Genomic DNA, 12,971 nt, shown 5'->3' on the forward strand with positions numbered 1-12,971 from the left:
GGGATCCTCTCCACACGCAAAGATGCTGGGGGTGGAAGAGATCCTTGGGGACCGAGGATGCTTTTGGAGATTCAGGGAGGCTACTGTCACGATAGCAGTCTCTGCAAGCAGCGTGTATTCCATAAATGCGTGTTAGATTAAAATGCTACTGGGAAATGTTAACAGAATAAACCACACAGTAGAACATAGATACCAATATGTGGTTTTCTGAGGTGTCTGCACTAGGTTTAGTAGTCTGTGGAGAAAACACACACACATACACACCCCACCCCACCCCCCCAAAAAGAAAAAGATAATACTTCCTGCCTCTATACACTTTGCAGCCCACAATCTATGGCCTAGGGCTGGGTCTGAGGCTGGGAGTGGAAGCAATTAAAACCTCATTTAAAACCTCTACTCTTGCAGAGCTTTGGAGATGCTAATAGAAAAACAAAAAAAACTCCCTGATTTTCTGGTTCTTATATTCTACTGGAAAACTCTGAGGATTCTATTGCTGCCTTTTTTTTGTCCTTGGCTTTCAAAGTTTCTGGAGAAAGATGTATGAGATTAGTACCTCTGGAGTTAAGGCTTCTTGAATCCTTTTTTTTTTTTTTTAGTGTGTCCAAGGACCATTGAATGTGAAGCTTTTGGGTCCCTGGAAGTGAAAGTGTTAAAGGCATCTTTGATACAATAAAGAAAAAAAATTGAAGCCAGATCTTTTATTGCCAGATTCCCACTAAACATAGGCCCAAAGTCTCCTTTTATAGCCAGATGGAAGGAGGACATGTTTTAGGGTATATTGATGATCTCAATAAGGAATCTTCATTTGGCTATTAAGGACCATCAGCTCCAGCATTTGAGTACTAATGCTCATAAGGCTTTTTCTTAATATTTTATCTTTTCAATGATTTTCCAATGAGTCATTAGACAATTGATAAATGTGTGCCCATTATGTAACAACCACTTACAGTATAGCAAAAACACTCCTGAATTTTTTTTAATACATTGCATCCCTGTCATAGATATGAGTAATAAATAAGGTTAAAGGTCAAGTTTTAGACTGTGTATATATGCATGTATGGTTTAATATCTTTTAACATATTTGCAGAAAGCAAAGTTAAAATTATTAATTGTAGCTTAAAGGATATGTAAAATTATTAGAATTGGTTCTAAAAAGACCAATAATATATAGGCTATAGAAATAGGATCCTAAGCATTTCAAATCAAGGATATTCATTCATTCATTTACTTACTTACCAGTGAATCTAAATATATTTATGTTCTATTCAAGAATTCACAATTTGAAAGATATGAAGAACTTGGAGAAATTTCAAAGAACCACTAAGAATAATTAAAATTGAGAAAGTCAAACCTGTGATGAAAGAAATTGGAAATGTTAACTGGAGAAAATAGACAAAACTGGCAGAGAACAATAAATATAGGTAAAAAAACTATTGCACAAAAATGGCTATTAATAGTCATGAATAAAACAAGCCATTAAATCAAAATTTAAAAAGTTTATACTACCCACAAAACAAGGCATTTGTATTAATGCTATGTGTAGCATACCACTCCTGAACCTATGAATTGAACTAAAATAATATCATAACTGAGGTCTTATGAATAGTGTGTATAAAAAGGTTCTAGAATTTTCTTTCCTGAGCATCTTTTTAGCTAAAAAAAAAAAAAAAAAAAAAAAAAATTATATAGATAACTAGGATTCTTACTTAGGGCATTCCTGCCTTAAGATGGAGCAATGGGCTATATAGAAATGTCAAGCATGGGACTCACAGCACTCTCCCCTATCAGATTGAAATGTAATTGGGAAATGTTTAACAAAATAAATAAAAATGCAATGGAGCATAGATGTTAATTTGTGATTTTCTAAGTCAGTGTGCAGCCAGGGTTTAGGGTCACTCTAGTAGTCCCTGTTTCTATTTGAGTTTGAAACCATTGAACAAGATTATCTCAGTATCCATCTGATAAAAATTAAAAGTCAAAACAAAAAATTCTGATTCCTTGACATTAATATCTGTATACAGATTCTTTGTGTCAAGAAACCCAATTATAATTTTTAAATGAATAAATAAATTTGGTTTTGGCTGAGAAAATGGTAGTTTTCTTAGAATTTTATGGATAAATTAGATTTAAAATAATGCATATATTCTAATATTTTGTTAATATTCAAGTCCTAATCAGATGTTTTTGCTGGGAAGAAGGTAGCTTTATATGACTCTGCAGTGTCAGCAAAGCTCAAGCTCTCCTCCCAGAGAGATGGACTTTAAACATGGGGCCTAGCAAAGACTACATGCCTATCCTTTGAGGACCACCCTAGCTAAATTTGGAGAAGCTTATTCTAGAATGTTGACTTCCAGTTAACTAAATTTTTAATCATAGCAACATTTAAAGACTACTAAAGCATAAAGGATTTGGTTGTAGATAGTAATAATGTCAGTGAAAACATGAATCCTTAAAGTATTGATGAACTATTGAGTATAGGAGCCAGGTCACTTTAAACCTAGCTCAGTTTAGGCTAGAATTTTCATACCTGAAATTTTTTTTCTGAAATTACTTAGAAAAGTTTGCAAATAGAACCAGGAGAACATTGTACACAGTAAGGATTGTGTGATGATTGATTATGATTGACTTAGCTCCTCTCAGCAATATAATGAATGATCCAGGATAATTCCAAAAGACTGTGTGGAAAATGCTACCCTCATTCAGAGAAAGAACTGTGGGGTCTGAATGCAGATCAAAGGCAGACTATTTTCATTTGGAGGGGGCAAATGTTGGGTTCCTTTTGTTCTGTTTCTTTATTTACAATATGACTAATGTAGAAATTTGTTTCCCATGATTGCATATGTATAACCTATATCTGTTACAGGAGCAACCTGCTAGTGGCTGCTGACCAGCAGAATAGATCCCTTCATGTGAGAGGATCATAATGATACAAGGAGACTGAGAGGCAGTTGCATTCTCCGACCTCTCTCCTCTTCCCTCTTGTCTCCAATTTATTTCATTACCAATTCACAAGCAACATCTGAATCAGTAAAGGCTGATTTGCAATTCCTTCAAGTGTGTTATGATTCACAGCTGTGGGAGCTTTTGGAGAACCCACCTTCCCCTTAATGGTACAATCCCTTGTAACTCTACAGGCTTTCTGGGTTTCACACTTAGGCATCCTTAACATATATCAAGAGTATTTACTATCATGAGGAGAGGGAAGGGAGAGAGAAAAATTTGGAAATCAAAATGTTATAAGAAATGAATGTTGAAAACTGTCTTTATATGTAATTGGAAACAATAAAATACTTTTAAATGGGGGAGGAGAGAAAAGTTTATCAATTACTGACCAGTAATTAAAAAAGAATCTGTTATTTTATGTGGAAAAACCTAGTATAGAAACTTCCTCAGAATCAAATAATTTAAGAGTTGAAAAGACCTCATTGGTTATCCATTGCAGGCTGTATCCAAAAGGAATACTTACTAGAATATATCTGACAAATGGTTATCTAGCTTCTGTTTGAAGATCTCCATTAAGGGGAAAATCTATCATCTTCTATTTTTAGACTGCTTTAGTTGTTGGAAAAGTTTTCCTTGAGTTCAAGCCTAAATTTGCTTCTTTACACTTTTCTCCCATTGCTATTAATTTAATTCTGTCCTGTAGAGCCACTGTAATCAGCACTGAAACATTTCTGTTAACTTTTAGTCCTAATGATTTGTGTGGGACATTGAGTGGTAAAGTAACTTGTCTGTGGTCACATGGGTAGATTTTTCTCTTTGGTCACAACAATGCTATCTTTTAGTCAAGTATTATAAATCTCAAATTCAGCTATTCTCTTTTTGAGAAATGCATTTGTTTTCTAATAATAATCACTAGCAATTATATGGTGCTTAATGTGTGCTTTTGAATAAGCAGTTTGATCCGAAGAAAGGAAGACTGATTTAAGAAATGAGAATCTCAGCCTTCACATTATTAAATTGAGGATGGTGAACCAGATGAGTACTAAAGTTTTGTTTGTTTGTTTTTTTCCCTGAGTGTTTTATGGATCTGTTGGAAATGTTATTATGACTACATTGTTCCATCCAATTTTAAAAGCTTGAATGATGGACAAAGATTTCCTAGTAAGAATAAGAGCTAAATGAATGTTTACAGTCTGAAAGATTGTACTTAATGATCTCTCTCCTCTCTCTTGCCACTACTGCTATAAGAGTAGAAGGGATACCATTCAAAACTAAAAGCAGTTTTGTATTTTTACATGTTTCTGTCGTGAGTCCTTTGGAATAATTCACAAACAGTACTTAAAAAAAAAAAAAAAACCCTTAATTTTGTTAAGATCCAAATTTTCTCCTTTCACTAATCTCTCCCCCTCCTTTGAGGAAAGTATATCCATTGTACATTTGAAATAGTGTAAAACATTTCCATCATAGCCATGTACAAAAAAAGCAAGAAAAAGTGAAAAAATATCCTTCAATTTTCACTCTTGAATTCATCACCTCTCTCTGAAACTAGATAGTATTTTTCATTGTCTTGAATCACTAATATTGAGCAGAATAGTCAAGTCTTTCATAGTTGATCATGATTACAGTATTGCAATTAGTGTACAATGTTCTCCTGGTTCTGCTTATTTCACTTTGTATCAGTTCATGTAAATCTTCCCAAGTTTTTCAGAAACTATCCCCTTTGTTATTTCTCATAGCATCCCCTCAATTTCCAAATTTTTATCACCACAAAGACCAATATAAACATTTTTGTATAAATAGGTTCTTTTTTTTCTTTGCTACCTTTGAGATACAGACCTAGTAGTAATATTGTTGGACCAAAAGGTATGTACAGTTATATAGTAAAGAACAGTATTGAGGTGATCATTCTCTCTGTGCTTGGCTAGACTGAATGTTTGACTGCATATATACTGTCTTTCTGTTAGAACCTATTAGGATCTGAATTGTACTGGCTTAGCCTTTGAGATTCCAGGATTATCTCTGTATTACAGCAAATAGCCCTGCTCTAGAGGTCAAAAGGACATTATCAAGGGACTACCTATGTGGGATAGGATGAGGGAATAGTATGATCTTGTATCTCAATTAAGAAATAATAAATTAAGAGTTTGAGTACTCCCTTTATATGTGCATAGTGCTTTGAATGGTTGCTATATGGAAATATTCTTGGATAGATTCAGAGTTAGAAGGGTAATGTCAGAGTTGGAGTAGGGATCAGAATCACATAGGAGGAAAGGGCAGAACAAAAATAACAGACTTGAGAAAACTAAGGAGACAATAAAGAAGCATTTCCCTACCTAGGAAACCTTCTTGTTATTAAGCTCAGGAGAACCTCCACCTAAGCTCCAGAAAGAACTGTGAGCTGTTGCTGCTGAGAGAAGAGAACTAAAGAGCTGAATCTTTACCTCAAAGGAGGAGAATGGAGCTCAGAAGCTTGAGGCTGGTGAAGTTAACTTGAATTTCTGATTGAAATCTAATATTCTTGAAGGAGCATCTAGAAAAAGAAATGATGACCACAAAAAAAAAACCATGTCCAAGAAAACATGTTAGACAAGCCTGATTTTCTTTTTTGACTAACTAAACTGATAGATCAGTGAATATTATTATTAATCTTCCTAAGCTAGTGTTGCCCCCCTCCAGTATTCTTTATATTTTTTATATGTTTCTTTTCCTCCATAGTCTGATACACATGATCATCCCCAGTTACAACGACCTTACTGTTCCTCAGAAAGGACAGTTCATCTTTTAATTCTGGCCAATTTTGTTGACTGTCCCCCATGCCTGATATATTCTCTTCCTTTTCACTTTTGCCTCCCTAGCTTCTATCAAGTCCCTGCTAAAATCTCATGTCCTTGCCCAAACCCCCCCTTAATTTTAGTGTCTTCTTTCTGTTGATTATTTCCATTTTATCCTGTCCATAGCGTGTTTGTACATAATTTGCATGTTGTTTCTGCTAATTTGTGAACACCTGAGGAAAGGGACTTTTACGTTTCTTGTACCCCTAGTACATGGTGGGTACTTAATGCTTATCATCCAACTGCCTGATTTTATTAAAGCATGTGATGATTTTTCATCCTTTTTTTTTTGAGGACAGAATGGAACAACATAAGCTAGATACTACCAGCAGTCAGTGGAGGCAAAAGTAGCCAACAAACCATTGATCAGTAGTGTCAGGAAAACCCAGGAAAAGTGTCAGATGTCACAAGGTGATCCATAAGATTGGAGACTGAGAAAAAATCATCAGATTTGACCATTAAAAGATCATTGATGACATTGAATAAAGCATTTTTAGTTGAGCAACAAATTTGGAAGCCAGATTGCAAAGTACTGAAGACTGAAAGAAAAAATGGAAGCAGCAAATGTAGGTGACATTTTGTAGGAGTTTGGTTAAGAAATAGAGAAGCAGCATAGGGTGACAGTTTGAGGGAATGGTAATGTATAGTGAAGGATTTTTATTGTTGTTGTTTTGTTTTTTAAGAATAGAGGACATGGGCGATTCTTTTTGTACAGCAAAATAACTGTTTGGACATGTATACATATATTGTATTTAATTTATATTTTAACATATGTAACATGTATTGGTCAACCTGTCATCTGGGGGAGAGGGTGGGGGGAAGGAGGAGAAAAATTGGAACAAAAGCCTGGGCAATTGTCAATGCTGTAAAATTACCCATGCTTAAAAATAAAAAGCTATTAAAAAAAAAAAAAGCATAGAGGACATGGGTTTATTTAAAGACAAGAGAAGATACTTGTTGATAGGGAGAATCTGTTAATCAACAAAAGGGCCAGGATGAATGCAGATGTACTTGCTGGAGAAGAAAGGAGAGAATGAAATCAACTGCACATGTAGAAAGGGAGAAGTTCCATATGATGCATCAGGCTTATGTTATATAGCAGCCAAGAAAAAACGATGTCATCTTCATCTGCATTCATAGGCTTGTTTCTAAAAGTAAAGAGGCCTGCTGGAGCTGTGTCCTGGCCAAATCATTAATGTGGCACTGTGTTCCGTTTGGACATCATATGTTGGGAAGGACATAAATAAGCTAGAGAGCATCCAATTGAGGTTTGCCAGACTAGCAAAGAGCCTGATGATGGGGATTGGTTGAAGTAATGCGACCAAGGAAGCAGACACTTTGTTGAAGTGAGGAAGAGGAACGTAACACATGTGAAGACAGGGCTCGCTTGTGAAAAAGAATTAAACTTATTAGTGTTGACCTTCTCCTTCACACTATCTGCCAAGAGGAAGGATCTGGAAGCCAGAAAACAACAGGAAGCATTTATTAAGCACTTAGTCCACATGGTGTGCTCTCCATCATGGTAGAAACTGCCAGAATTGGTGTTTGCCTGATGTGGTCTTCTGAAAACCTGGATCACCTCTCAGCTGAGGCTTTGTAGAAGCACTTAAATGAAGGATCATCTGCGCTCTTCTCCATTTCCAAGTCCTCAGTGCACTTGTCAGAATCACATTGGTCCTCCAGGGTTCAGAACTGGTGCTTTCTTTGCCTTCCTGAGTCTTTCAAGTTGAACATTATCTTTCCTTCTTCAATATTTACTGGACATTTTTCCCCCTGGATGTCTCTTGAATCTATTACATTCCCCCTTATATTTGTTTGTATTTGTGTGTGCATGTATGTATGTGGTTTTGATTAAATTAAATTGCAACTCTAATATACAAATTATTATACAGCTTTTTATTTATAATATATAAATTATATTATATACCTGTCTTTGCATACCAGGGGCCAGATCAATAAATTTATTTATTTATTTATTTTTGCTGAGGCAATTGGGGTTAAGTGACTTGTCCAGGCTCAAACAGCTTAGAAGTGTTAAGTGTCTGAGCTCAGATTTGAACTCGGGTCCTTCTGACTTCAGGGCTGGTGCTCTATCCACTGTGCCACCTAGCTGCCCCCAGATCAATACTTTTTCACATTTCAGATGCTTCATGTTAAATTGATTTTTAATTGATTTGATATAGAATTGATGGTTTAAGAGTGAATCTCCAACAATTAGAAAAGTATTTCATGTTTTAGGGATGCTTTTTGTTTTAACATAGGTTTTGCTCGAAATAGCCCACTTGTCCCAATGCCCATTAGGATACGCTCCTCAAGTATCCTCCATGACTCATTACTTCTAAACCAAAATCATTTAAAGCTCTTCCCTGTCACCTCCAGCTTAGCTTCAAAAATTTATTATTAACCAATGCCCTTGAATACACTCTTACTGATGGCAAATCTGGCTTATAAGGTATTGCCCAAACTTAGTCTGCCATCCCTTGTCTCGATGACTTTATTTTATATAGTGCAATCAATAGGCTATCTCTTGAACAGTACAGTGTCTTTAGAGCTTTACTCTCAGTAGGAAAACCTTAACATCCCATCCACTCCGAATTATACAGGATTTTAATTTGACAGTAGTGAATATCTTTAAACATCTATCTTTTTGTTTATTTTTTTTTCTTGGTTTGAGTATCCACAAAGTTAAATCATTGCAGAGTTTTCTAATTTTTTTTCATTGACTTTTGTTAAGGGAACTTTTTTTTTTTTTTTTTTTTTTTTTGAGGCTGGGGTTAAGTGACTTGCCCAGGGTCACACAGCTAGGAAGTGTTAAGTGTCTGAGATCAGATTTGAACTCGGGTCCTCCTGAATTCAAGGCTGGTGCTCTATCCACTGCACCACCTAGCTACCCCTCTTTCATTGACTTTTGAATGATCACAGTGCAAGTGTGAATGATGAATGTCTTTAATGTCACATAGTACCCAACTTTTAAAAAGTAGATTCTTAATACATGTTGATTCATTGAGAGCTTTCCAAAGTTTTATTTTGTTGTCTCTAATTAAATGATTATAAGTATCAAATTTCAGAATTTCCCTGCTGAAAGAAAAGAGGTATTTCCTTCCACTACAATCCTCTCTATTGTCTGAATATCAGGCAGGGTAAACCTGAGTTCTTAAAGACTGTGTTACAGTACATGGCCAGTCCAGTCATGTTTGAAATGGGGACTGGGAGGTCTAGCCAACTTCAGATGCTTGGGCCACAGTATATAGGAGATTAAGCTCTGCATCAGTGGAAGAAGGGGCCACACTAAGGAAGTTACAGATTTTTTGAGTATTTTGAGTATATTGCTTTTTAGAACTATTAACCATGAGTCTCATCAGCAATAATATCACAAGAAATTTTCTCTCATCATTTTTGTTGTTATTGTTCATTATTTTGCTTTCTTGACTTTGTAATCTACACTTTTACTTTCTGATAGTAAAAGAAGAAAGTAACTAAAGATCTGTCTCCCAGATAACCAGTTAGTAAAACTATCCATTTTTGACATATTAATAGAAAAGTTATTATGTATGAGATTTTTAATCATCATTTCTCATCAAACATTTTACCAGAGGAATTTTAGAATCAAATTGATAGTACTACTTCCCCTATGTATTCTTGGTGTGTTCTTATTACATAAGTTTTTACTAGATGTTGATTAAAGGCAATGCAGACTAGTAGGAAGCAGATAAGATTTGGATCAGAGGACCTGAGTCTGAATCTTGGCTGTGCTTCCTGAGTGCTATTACTATGTAATGCTTATAGTTCCTCATTTGTAAAGTAAGAAAGTTGGATTGGACCTCCTACCTCTTCCATTCATAAATCCTGTGGCCTTAAATCTAATGAATATGTTGGGACAGTATAAGAACAGGAGACAAAAGAACTATTTGTTTATTGTTATTTTCTGGCCATAAATCCATTAAATATATGTTATCTTCATACTTTTCTGTGACTATGCTATATTTTGGAAGTTTATATTTTGCTTTTAAACCAATTTTTTAAAAAAGCCAATTATACTTAAAAAATCATGATTGCAAAGCTCCTATGATGAAACATGTTAGTCATCTGGGGCTAGATGACAGACTTAGAGGAGAGACTGACATAATATTTTTTGGAGATCATCCGTGCTGGAAATTTAATTGATCGCATATATACTCAATGAGGATAAAAAGAGAACAGATTTTTGTTACACAAAAAAAATTTAAATTTTTTAAAAGTCAGTCATCAATATGTTTCCTTTCCTATCCCACTTTATAAATAATATTATGTCGTATAGAATACATGACAGTCAGAAAAATTAAGTTGCTAGTCAAAAACATTATGAAACCACCTGCTGCTGTTGACAATAGAAGTTTTGAAATAGTATAATCATGGACGTGAAGTAATCCTTTAAAAGAAAAAAACATCTTTGCATATTCCCATATGTAATCATTTAGTATGTTACAACTGTAGAAATTATGGCCTAATATTTCACAAAAGAGCTGTTTATGGTACTCTCAGGAAAATGCCCTGTAATTATTGTAATTTCTCTGATTTAGTTACTATGTTGTCTGTAATTCAAGAGAATTGAGTGGAAATTGTTAAGAAGAGGGAAAAACATGTGTGAACCCCAAAAAAACATGGTCAGGAGACAGTGAATTTATTATCTTGGGAAATTGGGCAAAGTAGGAATCATCTCTGTGAATGTTTGATTTTGTTTTCTTAATTAATGGACAGAGTTTTACTTGGACCAATTATTATGATCCCTTCTAGTTAGAAAATCTGTGATCCTATGATTAGATTTTTCTTGGCTGAGAAGAAATACAGAAGCCTCTAATTTTAAAATCATAGATCATAACTTGCAGAAACTTTGAAAATTACCGAGTCTAATCTCATTTTACATATGAGGAAACTAAAACTCACTCATATTGTGTCTTTCTCAAGATCATCCATAGGATGATCATAGCCAAGTTAGGGTCTGAATCCAAACCCTCTAGTCTTTGTTTCTCCATTTTATCTCACAGTATTTGGATTAATATTGTGTGGTGATTATTTTTTTAATTTATTAAGATGTATAAAATTCCGTGATTTATAATAATTTCTTAGAAGTTAACACCTTTGGTTTTGCAGGTAGCATAATTGGTACCATCCAGGGTTAGAAAAACTATGAATGATGGTATATTAAGCTCTTTGAGGGTATATTAAGCAAGTTTTGCTTTTATCTTTTTTTATTCAACTTTATTTTAATTTCCAAATTCCCTATCACCTCCCTTTGACTCATTTAAAAGCATGAAAAATGAAATCTATTATAAATATGTAGTCATGCAAAACAAAATTCATCATAGCCATGTTTGGGAAGGGGGAAGTTTATGGCAAGAAAAAGAAGAAAATGTTTCAGACTGCACTCTGATTCCATCAGTTCTCTCTTTGGAAATGGATTGTCATTTTGAAATTGTGGTGGAGGGAGTTAAAGCCTTCAAAACTTATTGTTTTAACAAAATTGATATTACTGTACAAAGCATGTTCCTGGTTCTGCTTTCTTCACCTTGCTAAATCTCCCATGAAATCATTCTTTTCATTCCCTTACAGCACAATAGTGTTCTATCACAATCGTATATAACTTATTCATCTATTCTCCAGTTGATGGGCATTCTCTCAGTTTCCAATTCTTTGTCATAGTGAATTTTTGTACATATGAGCCTTGTCTTTGATCTTTTTGGGATACATACCTGGTAGCAATATAACTAGGTCAAAAAGTATGCAAAATTTAATAATATTTTGGGCAGAGTTCCAAATTGCTTTCCAGAACGGTCAGACTAGTTCCCAAGCTCTACCATTAATGTCCCTGTTTTCTCATAGGCCCTCCATTTGTCATTTTCCTTTTCCGTCATTTTAATCAATCTGCTAGGTGTGAGGTGGTAACCTCAGCATTTGTTTTTATTTGCATTTCTCTATTAGTGATTTAGATTTTTTTTTTTTTCCTCACGTGGCTCTTGATTTGCTTTTGTCTTTTTATCCCCAGCACAATGCTTGGCACATTATTAACACTTAATCCTTGTTGATTGATTTTAATGATGCTTCTTAACCTTTAGTGGTCCTGACTCTCTTTTTACAGTGACACACTACTTGTTAGATTTTGTTAGATTTTTTTCTTGATCGCTTAACCATGCTTCCATTTTTTCCACACATATATCATCTTAAAATGTAGGTTGGTCTGATTTTTCTGTATATATTTTGTAAACAATCCTCCCCCTTTCTTTCCAATATCAACTTTGATTTGTGCTATTAGAACTTGGTAATTGAGAGCTTTCCATCCCTTTTGGGCTAGCTTACTTTGTCAAATTTTATTAGGCTTGATGATTCTTTCTCTGAATACTTTGAAATTTTTTCTTCCTAAATCTAGGCTGTATATAATATTATTCCCAGTGTTCAGATGTACATATATCATAAATTATATGATGAAGTGGAAATTTCCCTCACCTAAAAATTTCTCGCAGTTCCATTTATTCTGTATTATTTTAATTATTATGAATGCCATTCTTTTGGTTTCTTTTTATTTCATTTTGAATCAGCTCATATAAATCTTCCCATCTTTTTCTGAATTCTTCATACATGTTGTTTTTTTATGGTACAATAATAATCTATTACATTTCTGTGATATAATTTATTCAGCCTTTCTGTAGTTTATGGGTATTTATGCTGTATCCAGATTTTTGCTCCCACAAAAACTGATGCATTGAATATTTCAGTACATATAGATCTTTTTTTCTCTCTAACTTCACTTGGACTTCGAAGTTGACTTCACAACCTTTGCAAAAAATTTTGTACTTCACAAAACAGAATTTTTGAATCAGGGAGTTTGAACAATTTAATTGCTTTTCTTGCATAATTCCAACTTTTTTCTAGAATATTTGGAATAATTCACAGTTCTAACAGTGTATTAGTGTACCTCGAGAATTCTTCCACAGTCTCTCTTCTGTTTCCATTTTTTGTCATGATTATTGATAGTCTGTAATTTTCCTTTTAATCTATTTATTCATATCTTTCCCCTATTTATCTATTGAGGAACAGCTCTTCTTATATTTTTTCCTATAGCTTCTTGTTGTTTTTTCTTCATCATCAGGAGGCTAATACCATGACATGCAAGGGAGTTAGATTTAAGTACTAGCCTCTCTTTTTCCTTCAGAGCCATCTGAA

The 12,971-nt window shown here is 34.3% G+C and overlaps 1 protein-coding gene across 5 annotated transcripts in view; it reads left to right on the forward strand.

Annotated features, from left to right (window-relative positions):
- The window catches only part of VEZT (vezatin, adherens junctions transmembrane protein), a 94,410-nt gene that overhangs the window by 803 nt on the left and 80,636 nt on the right, over positions 1–12,971 (forward strand). The window lies entirely within an intron of this gene.

This window comes from Sminthopsis crassicaudata, chromosome 5, assembly GCF_048593235.1.
Source record: "Sminthopsis crassicaudata isolate SCR6 chromosome 5, ASM4859323v1, whole genome shotgun sequence".
In the NCBI taxonomy this organism is placed as follows: domain Eukaryota; kingdom Metazoa; phylum Chordata; class Mammalia; order Dasyuromorphia; family Dasyuridae; genus Sminthopsis; species Sminthopsis crassicaudata.